At 33.9% G+C, this 17,526-nt stretch overlaps 1 pseudogene; it reads left to right on the top strand.

Annotated features, from left to right (window-relative positions):
• Window positions 1-9,253: 9,253 nt before the first annotated feature.
• On the top strand, window positions 9,254-16,921 carry LOC121230470 (molybdate transporter 1-like; annotated as a pseudogene).
• The last annotated feature ends 605 nt before the right edge of the window (window positions 16,922-17,526 follow it).

Below are 17,526 nucleotides of genomic sequence, written 5' to 3'. Positions count from 1 at the left end.
TCTGTTTCTTCTTTCTCAGTTGACGTGCAACTTTACATAAACAAGACTGAGCCCCCCATTGTTTTACCCTTTTTTCTTTCTATGTTAGGGCATAAGACATTGGCATGCAATCTGCTGCAAAATTCATTTTCGCCTAAACTTCCTAGCATGTTTCAATCCGTGTTTGTCATTAACTGTGATTATGTAATTTGGAACTTAGGTTGAGCATCTCCATAAATGGCGTCTCCCCTTTGTTCTCTTTTCCTCTTGTTTTCTTTTCTGACTTTCTAGTTAGCCACCTAATTAAGATACTTCCATATTAAAATTTCATGTAAAAACGGTTGAGTTTATTCATGTTTTATTCTTTGTAGTCTCACTGTCTACATTAATTTGTGCAGTTGTTGGTTTACTCCATCTATTTTGAGTGGTTAATATTTCTTTGAATCTTTTGAGCTGAGGTGATTAACTTAAAATTCCATATTTCAATCAGCTGTTCTTTTTCTCAACTTTTAGGTGTTAAAGGAATTTACTCTTCAAAAACAATTGATCGTGCAACTCATTTTACAGCATCACTATTCAAGCTACTTGGGTGCAAGGTATGAATTATAGGTCTGATTTTATTTAATTAATTAGTTTTTTAATATTGTAGAATGCAACTTGTAGAAAACTGTAAAACTTTTTCATTCTAATTGATGTTGTCTTTGACATGCATATTAGTTGGTCCAATCCTTCGAGGATGATAATATTCTATGCACTTCTTCCATGTCCTGCTTGTTGAATGCATTTGAAAGGGAGTGCACTTGGTCCTGTCTCTATAATGTTGTCATGTCCTGCTTGTTGAATGCATTTGAAAGGGAGTTAGTGAAATATATAATTTCAACCTCTTCCGCATTTGCTTTACTTTTTCAACATTATCCGTCTCTCTGCTCCTCTCCATGCAAGATATAGCCAAACAAAATATCTCATCTCGAATACCTATCTTTGCCTCCTTCATTTCGAATAAAACCCGAAAAATTTCATCTGTCCTTCCAACTTTTCCAAGCTCCTTAATGAATACTAAATATGCTTTCCAAGTAGGTCGGATGCCCCTCTCCTCTATCGAATTGAATACTTTCCATGCTTCGGATATAAGGTTTTGGCCAACATGACCTGCAACCATGGCCATAATAGCAACAGTTTCAGGCTCAACACCTTTCTCCATCATCTCATTGTATAAATCACAGCCTTTTTTATACTCTTTCAATCTACAGAGGCGGTGCATTAGATCAGTGTAAGTAGAAGCCGTTGGTAAGTACCCGGATTCCTTAATGCTTTAGAAAATATCAAGTGCCTTGGAAAGGTCATTTCTTCTTAAGTGCCCATTGATGATAATCTCATAAACCTTCTCACTAACCAGTTGTCTTGTCTTCATAATATCGAGGATTTCCAAGGCATCGGCAATCCTATCGGCCCTGCACAGTCCTTTGATCAGAATCTCAAAATAACGGGGGTCCAAAGACAACCCTTTATTCTTAAGGTCCCGAATCAATTCTAAAGCTTCCTTAATTCTTCCAGAAATACATAAACAAACCATGTTGATGGAAATACTGCTCCATACAAAATCAATGAGAAATAGTATATTTTATATCAATATATAAAGCTAATTGCTGTAGAAAACATTTGTTATGGCGAAACCAAATATTGCCTAGCAGAAGTCAGAATGTAGGAACTAAGAAGAGAGGTTGGTTTCATTACACATATGTTGTAGCTCAGGCAGGTTCCAATATGTGTTAAGACGACTCCCTCTTTAAGATATATCACTTCTCGGCCCCCTTGGTATTTAATCAAGTGACTAAGCTGTGCTTCTCTTGCTTCTAAAGTTTTCCTTCAGTAATGCAAATTTTTTCTTGCATTGGTTTACAGTCTTCCCGGGAACAGCAGTGGCTACTCGTTCCCAATGCTGACTGGTTTCCTTTGGGAATGTCTTCAGAGCCTGAATCAGTGCTCTTTCTTGTACAGCAGACCATACATCTTGTTCTGAACTTGATGAAACACCATTGCCAGAAACCACATCAACAGGATTACTTTAATAATTCTTCCTTAATTCAAATCAAGGCTGATTTCCTTCTCAACCATCTCCTTGTAAAATTCCATAGCTAAGTGAGGCATTTTGACAAACACCTGGCCTTCTAGCCAAAGATTGTTCTATAAACTCAAGCTCCTTGGCATTGGTTCGTGGGGTTATCGAAAACCCAAATTTGGTTTCATCTGAGGTTACATTAACAACACCTAAAATGTCAGTTATTTCTTGGAAGAGTGATGGGATGGTACCAGTTTCAGCTTGGCTCTTCAAGTTAGCTTGTGGGGCTTTCTTCGTTGGTTTGGATGATTTGGAGAGTGTTGAAAATCAAAGGGGACGAAGCTTAAGTCTCGAGAAATGGAGGCGAATCACTGATTGTGAAAGAAAGTGCTGGAATTTGACTAAGTACCTCATATTTGAAGCAAATTTTTTGATCATCTCAGCTTATTGTTGCGCATAAACCATAGCTTCTTATTAATGGAAGTTTGTTGAGTGAAGTTATAGTCCTACTGAGCTTCGAATACTTTTTTTGGGGGGTAAACAACGTTACCAGTTTACCAGTGACTTAAAAAATAATCACTTAACTCTAAAATAATTAGACGACTGGGAAAGAAAAATAAAACATAATTGAGTGACCAAAAAAACTTGGGTGATTATTAATGTAGTTTACCCTTTTCTCTTTACGTCATTAACAGTAATAGTTAAATTTCAATTCTAGCCCCTCTACTTTTTTATTATATTAAATTATATATTTCAATTTCATGTTCATATTTGGAGTCTGTTTGATTCACTGAAAATATTTTCCAAAAAAAATTTTCTAAAATAGAATGCTTTTTTTGAAAATGTGATGTTTTTTGGTATTTGGATGATTTTAGGTAAAACATTTTCCACAGTTTGATAAACTGTCTTCAACTCATTTTCCGAAAATTATTTTCAATGTAGGAAAATTAATTTTGAAAACTATTGTAAAATAATGTGTAATATAATGTAACATTAATGGGCAATATTTATGAGCTAAATATCTTTCAATTTAAAGGGCATAAACTTTGGCATTAATGTGCTCCAAAAATTGTCTTCTTTCTTTGAATCTATAAATTTTCTTCTTTTAACGACACAATGAATATTTGAGTGTTATGTAAACATTTTATTGGTCATGCCAGAATGAACTAACAGTGCGTTTGGTTCGCTGTATTGGATTAGAGGTGTATTGGATTAGAGATGTATTGGATTAGAGGTGTATTGGATTAGAGGTGTAATAGCAAATCAACTGTTTGGTTGAATGTAATGGAATAGAGGCGTAATAGTAATCTTGTGTTTGGTTGAATGGAATAGAGGTGTAATAGCATAATGGAAAAAACTAAAATGACTAGAATACCCTTAGCATAAATTTGTTTTGGTAAATGATTATTGTTATTGTTATTTAAATTATAATAAGATTATTATTATCAATAATAAATAATTTAATCATATTTAAACATAATTATTATTAAATATATTTTAATTAAAATATTTATTTTATTAAAATTCTTAATAATTAATATTCTTATATTAATTTACTGAAATCATAATATATGATACTGTAAAATATAAATTAACATAATTATTATTAAATATATTTTAATTAAACTATATAATTTAATAAAATTCTTAATAATTAATATTCTTATATTAATTTACTCAAATCATAATATATGATACTGTAAAATATAAATTAACATAATTATTATTAAATATATAACTTGAAAATTATATTCTGCATAAACATAATTAACTTATACTAAGAAAAAGTTAGATGAAAATGAAATTGTACATCATAATCAATATGTTCAAAAGTTTTACAACATCAAAAAGTTTGAACATTGATATTTAATGGTGAGAAAGAAATCTTCTGACCCATTCCAATCGGGCAACAGAAGGTAAACTGAAGAAAACGATCATTTGAGTTGGATGATCGGGAATTTTACTCAAAGCATCATACCGCTGATCGTCGGTTAAACCTTCAATTGACCATAAGGCTGAATATAAATTTGAAGCTTTCTCTTCCATCTTTTCTTCAGACTTCTGCTGAACTACCACCTCGGAGGCAATACTCATACTGATTCTATCGCCAACGGCCTGGATTTTTTCCCCCAACAAGGTGGCAGCCTCCTCAAATGAAGCATACACATTATCACGAGCATCATATTTCTTTTTTCTCTTGTTTGAAGATGAGGAACCCCCTTGATCTTTATCTCCTCGCAGATCCATACCGAAAACATCCATGTCGTCTAAAGAGACGTCAGCTTCGCAGTCATAGAATGTGTTTCTCTCTTCATTCATATCTGTAGTACGATCATCCTCAGCATGTATTTCTTTAAGAACATCAGCAGCTGTTTGAGCGTCTTTCCCAGTCGCCCGATCTCTTGCGTATATGGCAGTAAGCTGGTTGTAGTAAGGGAAAGAACGATGTCTGAACTGAGAGGCTTCTTTGTGACTCTGAAAAAAACGAGGAAATCATATTAGTTATAAGTTTTGTAAAAAAGCAAATAAATACTTGAAATACATTTTACCTTAACATAGGATTCCCAAACTGCATCTTCAGCAACAACGAGCTGCCTATGCTCGTCCCAACCAAAACCGCTGTTGTTTTGACCATTAAGCATGTCGTAGACGACTGACCATTCCCTTTTTAAGCACCTAATCCGAGATTCAATATTTGGTCTCGCCTTTAACATTGCTCCTGGTAAAGCCTTTTCTAGCATTTTCTCTAGCTCGTTCAAATAACCGGCTTTGAATCCGGTATCAGCATTAAATGTTCCTACATTGTGCAAATCCACCATGCAAGAAACCAAGGCTGCATCCTCTTTTGGAACCCATTTTCTCTTGCTTCCTCGAGAAGCTTGAGAAGAAGCACCCGTTGGTGGAACACCTGACATATTTTTCTTAAGAAAAAAAAACAAATTAACATTATTTACTATTTTGAATATCATGAATCAAAAGGTGAACAATTTATAATATTATATCGGTAGTTCAATACTAAATTTAAATTTATAACACATGCTGAATGAAAAGATAATTAAATTATAATTCAACAAAGTTTAGTACAATACAGAATTTTAATCAAAGACCACCAAAGTTTCATAAACTAGATACATAAAATAACATCAACAAATCAATTCAAACTCAATTTGTCCCTAAACCTAACTAATTTCTAGATGTTTGCCATTCATCGAACATTTGGTTGGCTAGTTCCATCCTCCAAGTTGCCCAAGCATCCGATGGATGAATATTTGTGATATTCGGTTCATCGTCATCCACCACATTAGTAGGTAATCCTTCTCCCACCTCCGCTTCAATGGGATCAATACTCATATGGGTTCGAATAAAATTATGGAGCAAACAACATGCAATAATAATTCTATTGTGCACCCTTACAGGATAAAACGATGGACTCCTAAGTATTCCCCATCTAAGTTTTAATAAGCCAAAGCATCTTTCAATGACATTACGTGCTGAGGCATGTTTCATATTAAAAAACTCTTGCGGAGAACTTGGCTGATAACCCTGACGCCACTCGTTCAAATGATATCGCTGTCCTCTAAATGGTGCAAGAAATCCCTCACAATTTGTGTATCCAGCATCAACTAGATAATAACAACCTATAAAATAATTTTTTTTAAAAATGATTAATTCAGCAAACAAAGTTTGATCTCAATGAATAATTCAAATTCCTCTAACTATACACTGTACCACGAGGAACTTTTAGTCCATATCTTCTACTAATGGCATCTCGAAGCACCCGTCCATCGGCAACTGAACCTTCCCAACCAGGAAGAACATAAACAAATTGCATCTCAGGTGTACAAACACCTAGCATATTTGTTGCTATGTCACCTTTTCGGGTTCGATATCTAGGTTTATCAACTGTTGGCACCCTAATCTTGATGTGGGTTCCATCAAGAGCACCTAAGCAATTCTATATCACATGATATAAAACCTTGAGTTAGAATACTAATTTAATTCTAAGTCAACTAAATGTCGTACAAGCTATATATAAAACTCAATCTAATACCTTAAACCATTTCCACCTTGTGTCAGAAGAATCGGCTGTAATTGGCTCCGGCTTTTTAAATAAGACATCTTGTAAGCGTATGACAGCATTTAAAACACTATGAAAAGCTCTGCTTACAGTTTCCCCGGACCTTCTAAAGTGATGCTTGATAACTCGATTTTTCAGGTGATGGGATATGATATGTAAAAACATTGCTACTTGCTCATCAACAAGCATGTTTCTTGACGACTTCAATCCCCCTATCGATTCTAACATCTCACATAGTTTAAAAAAGGCAGTTCTATTCATCCTAACTTGTTCAATACAAGTCTCATCACTAGCATATACAAGCCTTTTCACATAATCCCGATTTGCATAAAAATCTAAGGTATAAGATCTTATCCTTGGTCTATAAGTCTGTAGGCTAAGGCTGGCACCCATTCTAAATAAGAACCAAATCGCAATTCTACAGATTTCCAACCATAGTGTCAATGCAATACAAATTCTTCTACGCCTCTCACGTAGTGCAATTAAAGGCAGACGGGCCATTACTGCAACATAAACAAATTATAAGACAGCATCAATAAAACATCGACACTTTAAAACAAACTGAACCATTATTAGTGCCACTGCTATCAAAGAAAGTAGAACCAATTTTATTTTTAAACATGCTTTCGCTAAATAGTACTTTACGAATTTAGTTGATTGTATCAATCATACATATTTATTTATATTTTATATTTTTATTTAAAAAAATTATTAGTTTATGAAGTTACACTATGTTTGGTTGGGTGTATTGGCTATGCCAATACACCCTTAATCGGTGGGCCCCACCTAATACATCTCTATTCCATCGTTTGGTTGAATGTGTTTCTAATACCCGTGTAATACAATACAGATTTAATCGGTGAAAACCACCGATTTGTAATACAGCCCTTTTGCTCAGATTAGGTGCTGCATCCAAATCCCTCCCTGTTTTACCCTCCCAATTGGCTTCCCCATTCCGTCGCGTCTTCCTTCGTTCTACCTTCGCCTCCCGATTGGCTTCCCCATTCCTTCGCCTCTTCCTCTGTCTGCCAACCTCTTCTTTTTTTTCTTTACAACCAGTCACTCTTTTGATTTGCCTTCTCAACCAGTCCACCTTTTTCTTTTCTTTTTCTCTGTGTCAGTCATTCGATTGCTCTCAATTGGTGTTATTGCTACTGAAAGGTAAAGGTTTCTCTCTTTTGCTCTCAATTATCCTGTAATTTAGTGTCTTGTTAGTGTTACTGCTCTCAATTGGTGTTACTGCTGTCTTGTTAGTGTCTTCTTCATTGCACTTTCAGGGCTTGATCTCTGTTTCTTCTTTCTCAGTTGACGTGCAACTTTACATAAACAAGACTGAGCCCCCCATTGTTTTACCCTTTTTTCTTTCTATGTTAGGGCATAAGACATTGGCATGCAATCTGCTGCAAAATTCATTTTCGCCTAAACTTCCTAGCATGTTTCAATCCGTGTTTGTCATTAACTGTGATTATGTAATTTGGAACTTAGGTTGAGCATCTCCATAAATGGCGTCTCCCCTTTGTTCTCTTTTCCTCTTGTTTTCTTTTCTGACTTTCTAGTTAGCCACCTAATTAAGATACTTCCATATTAAAATTTCATGTAAAAACGGTTGAGTTTATTCATGTTTTATTCTTTGTAGTCTCACTGTCTACATTAATTTGTGCAGTTGTTGGTTTACTCCATCTATTTTGAGTGGTTAATGTTTCTTTGAATCTTTTGAGCTGAGGTGATTAACTTAAAATTCCATATTTCAATCAGCTGTTCTTTTTCTCAACTTTTAGGTGTTAAAGGAATTTACTCTTCAAAAACAATTGATCGTGCAACTCATTTTACAGCATCACTATTCAAGCTACTTGGGTGCAAGGTATGAATTATAGGTCTGATTTTATTTAATTAATTAGTTTTTTAATATTGTAGAATGCAACTTGTAGAAAACTGTAAAACTTTTTCATTCTAATTGATGTTGTCTTTGACATGCATATTAGTTGGTCCAATCCTTCGAGGATGATAATATTCTATGCACTTCTTCCATGTCCTGCTTGTTGAATGCATTTGAAAGGGAGTGCACTTGGTCCTGTCTCTATAATGTTGTCATGTCCTGCTTGTTGAATGCATTTGAAAGGGAGTTAGTGAAATATATAATTTCAACCTCTTCCGCATTTGCTTTACTTTTTCAACATTATCCGTCTCTCTGCTCCTCTCCATGCAAGATATAGCCAAACAAAATATCTCATCTCGAATACCTATCTTTGCCTCCTTCATTTCGAATAAAACCCGAAAAATTTCATCTGTCCTTCCAACTTTTCCAAGCTCCTTAATGAATACTAAATATGCTTTCCAAGTAGGTCGGATGCCCCTCTCCTCTATCGAATTGAATACTTTCCATGCTTCGGATATAAGGTTTTGGCCAACATGACCTGCAACCATGGCCATAATAGCAACAGTTTCAGGCTCAACACCTTTCTCCATCATCTCATTGTATAAATCACAGCCTTTTTTATACTCTTTCAATCTACAGAGGCGGTGCATTAGATCAGTGTAAGTAGAAGTCGTTGGTAAGTACCCGGATTCCTTAATGCTTTAGAAAATATCAAGTGCCTTGGAAAGGTCATTTCTTCTTAAGTGCCCATTGATGATAATCTCATAAACCTTCTCACTAACCAGTTGTCTTGTCTTCATAATATCGAGGATTTCCAAGGCATCGGCAATCCTATCGGCCCTGCACAGTCCTTTGATCAGAATCTCAAAATAACGGGGGTCCAAAGACAACCCTTTATTCTTAAGGTCCCGAATCAATTCTAAAGCTTCCTTAATTCTTCCAGAAATACATAAACAAACCATGTTGATGGAAATACTGCTCCATACAAAATCAATGAGAAATAGTATATTTTATATCAATATATAAAGCTAATTGCTGTAGAAAACATTTGTTATGGCGAAACCAAATATTGCCTAGCAGAAGTCAGAATGTAGGAACTAAGAAGAGAGGTTGGTTTCATTACACATATGTTGTAGCTCAGGCAGGTTCCAATATGTGTTAAGACGACTCCCTCTTTAAGATATATCACTTCTCGGCCCCCTTGGTATTTAATCAAGTGACTAAGCTGTGCTTCTCTTGCTTCTAAAGTTTTCCTTCAGTAATGCAAATTTTTTCTTGCATTGGTTTACAGTCTTCCCGGGAACAGCAGTGGCTACTCGTTCCCAATGCTGACTGGTTTCCTTTGGGAATGTCTTCAGAGCCTGAATCAGTGCTCTTTCTTGTACAGCAGACCATACATCTTGTTCTGAACTTGATGAAACACCATTGCCAGAAACCACATCAACAGGATTACTTTAATAATTCTTCCTTAATTCAAATCAAGGCTGATTTCCTTCTCAACCATCTCCTTGTAAAATTCCATAGCTAAGTGAGGCATTTTGACAAACACCTGGCCTTCTAGCCAAAGATTGTTCTATAAACTCAAGCTCCTTGGCATTGGTTCGTGGGGTTATCGAAAACCCAAATTTGGTTTCATCTGAGGTTACATTAACAACACCTAAAATGTCAGTTATTTCTTGGAAGAGTGATGGGATGGTACCAGTTTCAGCTTGGCTCTTCAAGTTAGCTTGTGGGGCTTTCTTCGTTGGTTTGGATGATTTGGAGAGTGTTGAAAATCAAAGGGGACGAAGCTTAAGTCTCGAGAAATGGAGGCGAATCACTGATTGTGAAAGAAAGTGCTGGAATTTGACTAAGTACCTCATATTTGAAGCAAATTTTTTGATCATCTCAGCTTATTGTTGCGCATAAACCATAGCTTCTTATTAATGGAAGTTTGTTGAGTGAAGTTATAGTCCTACTGAGCTTCGAATACTTTTTTTGGGGGGTAAACAACGTTACCAGTTTACCAGTGACTTAAAAAATAATCACTTAACTCTAAAATAATTAGACGACTGGGAAAGAAAAATAAAACATAATTGAGTGACCAAAAAAACTTGGGTGATTATTAATGTAGTTTACCCTTTTCTCTTTACGTCATTAACAGTAATAGTTAAATTTCAATTCTAGCCCCTCTACTTTTTTATTATATTAAATTATATATTTCAATTTCATGTTCATATTTGGAGTCTGTTTGATTCACTGAAAATATTTTCCAAAAAAAATTTTCTAAAATAGAATGCTTTTTTTGAAAATGTGATGTTTTTTGGTATTTGGATGATTTTAGGTAAAACATTTTCCACAGTTTGATAAACTGTCTTCAACTCATTTTCCGAAAATTATTTTCAATGTAGGAAAATTAATTTTGAAAACTATTGTAAAATAATGTGTAATATAATGTAACATTAATGGGCAATATTTATGAGCTAAATATCTTTCAATTTAAAGGGCATAAACTTTGGCATTAATGTGCTCCAAAAATTGTCTTCTTTCTTTGAATCTATAAATTTTCTTCTTTTAACGACACAATGAATATTTGAGTGTTATGTAAACATTTTATTGGTCATGCCAGAATGAACTAACTTCATAAACTAATAATTTTTTTTAAATAAAAATATAAAATATAAATAAATATGTATGATTGATACAATCAACTAAATTCGTAAAGTACTATTTAGCGAAAGCATGTTTAAAAATAAAATTGGTTCTACTTTCTTTGATAGCAGTGGCACTAATAATGGTTCAGTTTGTTTTAAAGTGTCGGTGTTTTATTGATGCTGTCTTATAATTTGTTTATGTTGCAGTAATGGCCCGTCTGCCTTTAATTGCACTACGTGAGAGGCGTAGAAGAATTGGTATTGCATTGACACTATGGTTGGAAATCTGTAGAATTGCGATTTGGTTCTTATTTAGAATGGGTGCCAGCCTTAGCCTACAGACTTATAGACCAAGGATTAGGTCTTATACCTTAGATTTTTATGCAAAACGGGATTATGTGAAAAGGCTTGTATATGTTAGTGATGAGACTTGTATTGAACAAGTTAGGATGAATAGAACTGCCTTTTTTAAACTATGTGAGATGTTAGAATCGATAGGGGTATTGAAGTCGTCAAGAAACATGCTTGTTGATGAGCAAGTAGCAATGTTTTTACATATCATATCCCATCACCTGAAAAATCGAGTTATCAAGCATCACTTTAGAAGGTCCGGGGAAACTGTAAGCAGAGCTTTTCATAGTGTTTTAAATGCTGTCATACGCTTACAAGATGTCTTATTTAAAAAGTTGGAGCCAATTACAGCCGATTCTTCTGACACAAGGTGGAAATGGTTTAAGGTATTAGACTGAGTTTTATATATAGCTTGTACGACATTTAGTTGACTTAGAATTAAATTAGTATTTTAACTCAAGGTTTTATATCATGTGATATAGAATTGCTTAGGTGCTCTTGATGGAACCCACATCAAGATTAGGGTGCCAACAGTTGATAAACCTAGATATCGAACCCGAAAAGGTGACATAGCAACAAATATGCTAGGTGTTTGTACACCTGAGATGCAATTTGTTTATGTTCTTCCTGGTTGGGAAGGTTCAGTTGTCGATGGACGGGTGCTTCGAGATGCCATTAGTAGAAGATATGGACTAAAAGTTCCTCGTGGTACAGTGTATAGTTAGAGGAATTTGAATTATTCATTGAGATCAAACTTTGTTTGCTGAATTAATCATTTTTAAAAAAATTATTTTATAGGTTGTTATTATCTAGTTGATGCTGGATACACAAATTGTGAGAGATTTCTTGCACCATTTAGAGGACAGCGATATCATTTGAACGAGTGGCGTCAGGGTTATCAGCCAAGTTCTCCACAAGAGTTTTTTAATATGAAACATGCCTCAGCACGTAATGTCATTGAAAGATGCTTTGGCTTATTAAAACTTAGATGGGGAATACTTAGGAGTCCATCGTTTTATCCTGTAAGGGTGCACAATAGAATTATTATTGCATGTTGTTTGCTCCATAATTTTATTCGAACCCATATGAGTATTGATCCCATTGAAGCGGAGGTGGGAGAAGGATTACCTACTAATGTGGTGGATGACGATGAACCGAATATCACAAATATTCATCCATCGGATGCTTGGGCAACTTGGAGGATGGAACTAGCCAACCAAATGTTCGATGAATGGCAAACATCTAGAAATTAGTTAGGTTTAGGGACAAATTGAGTTTGAATTGATTTGTTGATGTTATTTTATGTATCTAGTTTATGAAACTTTGGTGGTCTTTGATTAAAATTCTGTATTGTACTAAACTTTGTTGAATTATAATTTAATTATCTTTTCATTCAGCATGTGTTATAAATTTAAATTTAGTATTGAACTACCGATATAATATTATAAATTGTTCACCTTTTGATTCATGATATTCAAAATAGTAAATAATGTTAATTTGTTTTTTTTCTTAAGAACAATATGTCAGGTGTTCCACCAACGGGTGCTTATTCTCAAGCTTCTCGAGGAAGCAAGAGAAAATGGGTTCCAGAAGAGGATGCAGCCTTGGTTTCTTGCATGGTGGATTTGCACAATGTAGGAACATTTAATGCTGATACCGGATTCAAAGCCGGTTATTTGAACGAGCTAGAGAAAATGCTAGAAAAGGCTTTACCAGGAGCAATGTTAAAGGCGAGACCAAATATTGAATCTCGGATTAGGTGCTTAAAAAGGGAATGGTCAGTCGTCTACGACATGCTTAATGGTCAAAACAACAGCGGTTTTGGTTGGGACGAGCATAGGCAGCTCGTTGTTGCTGAAGATGCAGTTTGGGAATCCTATGTTAAGGTAAAATGTATTTCAAGTATTTATTTGCTTTTTTACAAAACTTATAACTAATATGATTTCCTCGTTTTTTTCAGAGTCACAAAGAAGCCTCTCAGTTCAGACATCGTTCTTTCCCTTACTACAACCAGCTTACTGCCATATACGCAAGAGATCGGGCGACTGGGAAAGACGCTCAAACAGCTGCTGATGTTCTTGAAGAAATACATGCTGAGGATGATCGTACTACAGATATGAATGAAGAGAGAAACACATTCTATGAATGCGAAGCTGACGTCTCTTTAGACGACATGGATGTTTCCGGTATGGATCCGCGAGGAGATAAAGATCAAGGGGGTTCCTCATCTTCAAACAAGAGAAAAAAGAAATATGATGCTCGTGATAATGTGTATGCTTCATTTGAGGAGGCTGCCACCTTGTTGGGGGAAAAAATCCAGGCCGTTGGCGATAGAATCAGTATGAGTATTGCCTCCGAGGTGGTAGTTCAGCAGAAGTCTGAAGAAAAGATGGAAGAGAAAGCTTCAAATTTATATTCAGCCTTATGGTCAATTGAAGGTTTAACCGACGATCAGCGGTATGATGCTTTGAGTAAAATTCCCGATCATCCAACTCAAATGATCGTTTTCTTCAGTTTACCTTCTGTTGCCCGATTGGAATGGGTCAGAAGATTTCTTTCTCACCATTAAATATCAATGTTCAAACTTTTTGATGTTGTAAAACTTTTGAACATATTGATTATGATGTACAATTTCATTTTCATCTAACTTTTTCTTAGTATAAGTTAATTATGTTTATGCAGAATATAATTTTCAAGTTATATATTTAATAATAATTATGTTAGTTTATATTTTACAGTATCATATATTATGATTTGAGTAAATTAATATAAGAATATTAATTATTAAGAATTTTATTAAATTATATAGTTTAATTAAAATATATTTAATAATAATTATGTTAATTTATATTTTACAGTATCATATATTATGATTTCAGTAAATTAATATAAGAATATTAATTATTAAGAATTTTAATAAAATAAATATTTTAATTAAAATATATTTAATAATAATTATGTTTAAATATGATTAAATTATTTATTATTGATAACAATAATCTTATTATAATTTAAATAACAATAACAATAATCATTTACCAAAACAAATTTATGCTAAGGGTATTCTAGTCATTTTAGTTTTTTCCATTATGCTATTACACCTCTATTCCATTCAACCAAACACAAGATTACTATTACGCCTCTATTCCATTACATTCAACCAAACAGTTGATTTGCTATTACACCTCTAATCCAATACACCTCTAATCCAATACATCTCTAATCCAATACACCTCTAATCCAATACAGTGAACCAAACGCACTGTAAAGGTTGTTAAGCTCCGCTTTTAATCTAATAGATTTAATTGAATTAGTTCTTATGGTTCTCGTTATAAGAGTTTTTATTATAATAGGCACATAAGAATTTAAATTTTATTAAAAGATTTGAATAAAAAATTACATGATAATAATACTTATAAATAAAAAATTTATTCTATTAAAATTTTTGTATTAAATAAATTTATATAATAAATTAAAATATATAATTTTATATTGAAATGTTTTATATATAAATTATTATATTTGCATTGACAGAAAAAGAAAAATATACAAATTATATTACTTTTGTTTTAAATAGTGAATTTTAATTATGTATATAATAATTAACTTTCTATTTCATATATAAAATTTTATAAATAATACTTTTTTAATTTATCATTATCAAATTTTTTATAGTTTTTACTAATACTTTAATAGCAAAAATATTTCGATAAAGATGTTCTTCAATAATATAATCATGACTCTCGAAATTATATGTAGTAGCAATACTAAATTAAATACGAATAATAGTAAGGATCCTGATCTAAACCTTAAAAATCCCAATGCCATAATGCCTTTTAAATCCTCCTGGCCATTATTCTATTGCAATAATTCTTGCTAAGAAGAATGTCTATATATATTATGACAATTCTACCCCGAAAGTAATAGGTTACCCTTACAATATATCATTTCACAATATATTTAAATTCTCAAAATAATTAATATATATATATTTATTTTTTAATTATTTATCATTTTAAATAATTGATATATATTTATTATTTTAATTAGTTATTATTTATCTTAAAATTGAAATTTTGAGAGGTGGGATGAGAGTTCCACCATCACTTTCACTCTCACCATCTTTTTTTCTTCAAGATTTTTATCTTGTGCCATAGTTGTTCACACAATTTCTCTCTCAACCTAATTCACCCAACACCACCATTATAAGTACTTAATCTTTAAACAAAACACATAAATATACCAAGTCTCTCAAACCATGTCCATCATAATCCATTGCTTTCTTTAGACTTATTATTGTTGGATTGAAATACTTAATTATGTGTATATAATGTATAATGCTTTTATGAAGTACGATACAAAATTAAGTGACCAATTATGTCATGAGTATTATGAGTATTAAAGTGTGATAAATGCATGATAACTATGTTATAAGTGTCACAGTTTCATGATAACTATGTTATAAGTGTCACAGTTTCGGGGTTTAGACTATGAGACTTCTTAAATGCTAACTATCAAATATTCAACGAGTGAATATTTATATTTCATATATAAAATTTTATAAATAATACATTTTATTTTACAATTCACATCCATAGAGTCTCGAAGTCAAAACCCCGGAAACTCTACCTGAAACACCTCCTAGTAGCAACCCCATCTCTCGTTCACCAGCCAACATAGTCCAAAGGGTGAATAGAAACTTGGGTTTTCAATCCAAAAGGAAGAATTGGATGGTGCCATGGGAGACTTGGGCACATATATTCCTATTGTATTGGCCTTGACACTTGCCAAGAAACTTAACTTAGGCACCACGTTGATATTCACTGGTATTTACAGTCGTCACTGGTGCCTCATATGGTGTCCCAATGCCTGTCCAACCCATGAAATCTATTGCGGCCGTAGCTATATGAGACAGTACTGGTTTAACATCCCGGAAATTATGGCATCTGGGAGTTGTACTGGTGCAATATTGCTGGTTTTGGGTTTACAGGGTTGATGCAGATGGTGTACAAGTTTATACCTTTGTCTGTTGTTAGGTGAATTCAATTGTCCCAAGGCTTATCATTGCTATGAGTGCTGTCAAGTACATTAGAAAGGTTCGGGATTTCTCGAAGTCAAAATATAAGGGAAATAGGCAGTGGTTGGGATTGGATGGAATGGTTTTGGCTATTTTTTGTGCTGGTTTCATAACTTTTTTCAATGGAGCAGGTCAAGAAAGAAATCAAAGTGAGGAGGCTATTGTTGATGAAGCAAGGAAAGTTAGAAGAAAAAGAATGAGGAAAATCATGGCTACCATCCCTTTAGCTTTCATCATTTTCTTGTTAGGTGTAGTGTTGGCTTTCATAAGAAGGCCTAAAGTGGTGAATGATATTACGTTTGGACCTTCAGTAATGGATATTGTGAAAATAACTGGTCATTCATGGAAGGAAGGATTTATCAAGGGGACAATTCCTCAACTACCTTTATCAGTACTGAACTCGGTGATTGCTGTCTGTAAGTTGTCATTAGGTATTTTTCCAGGAAGGGAATTCTCAGCCACCTCGGTTTCGGTAACCGTGGGGCTATTGAACTTGGTGAGGTGTTGGTTTGGTGCCATGCCATGTTGCCATGATGCAGGTGGGTTAGCTGGACAGTACAAGTTTGGGGGCAGGAGTGGTGGGTGTGTAGCCTTACTTGGTGCAGCCAAAATGATGTTGGGTTTGGTATTAGGAACTTCTTTAGTGACAATTTTGCACCAGTTTCCTGTTGGTATCTTGGGTGTTTTACTCTTGTTTGAAGGGATTGAACTAGCAATGACTTGCAGGGACATGAATTCAAAGCAAGAGTCAATTGTGATGTTAATATGCACTGTTGTTTCACTTGTAGGGTCAAGTGCAGCACTTGGTTTTGTTTGTGCAATGTTAGTCCATGTGCTTCTTGAGCTAAGGACACTCTGTATGCCTTGATCTCCATAAACAATACCATGTTTTTTCATTTAAGCTTTCTACAATGAATATACGGAATAACTGTTTGATATATATTTCATTGAATTGCCTTACTAGTAGTGTTCGATAAAATTTTTCTTCTATTATTTCATTCAATAAGATTCTTTACTTCTCGAAACCAAAGAAGCCACAATTTTCGCCTTCCGGCTTTGTATTTTATTCGGATATGTAAACAAACTGCAAATACAGGAATGTAGCAATGATAGCTTACTGAGTTGCAATAATTGTATATGCATACAGAATTGTGATTACATTAAAGCAGAAAAAGAATTGCATAACTATATAATCACCTAAAGAGGACAAAATAGCGGAATGAGACCAAGCGGGAAGAAAGACAAGAAATAATGGCAATGAGAAACATGCAGAAAGGATTCTACTGTCTTGAGAATGTTTATTGGTCCAGATGGTCAATTTCATGCTTCTTCCTGATCATCTTTGATTCTGTATACAGATGAGTGAATGTGCCATGATATATAATATACTTATTACAAGTACTGCTCCCCACTTATTATTTGCCACTTTAGCTGAACTTTCACGCCACCGAAAGGACATTTACTTAAACATAG

The sequence above is a fragment of the Gossypium hirsutum genome, chromosome A06 (genome assembly GCF_007990345.1).
Source record: "Gossypium hirsutum isolate 1008001.06 chromosome A06, Gossypium_hirsutum_v2.1, whole genome shotgun sequence".
In the NCBI taxonomy this organism is placed as follows: Eukaryota; Viridiplantae; Streptophyta; class Magnoliopsida; order Malvales; family Malvaceae; genus Gossypium; species Gossypium hirsutum.
This window is presented reverse-complemented; position numbering and strand designations above follow the sequence as displayed.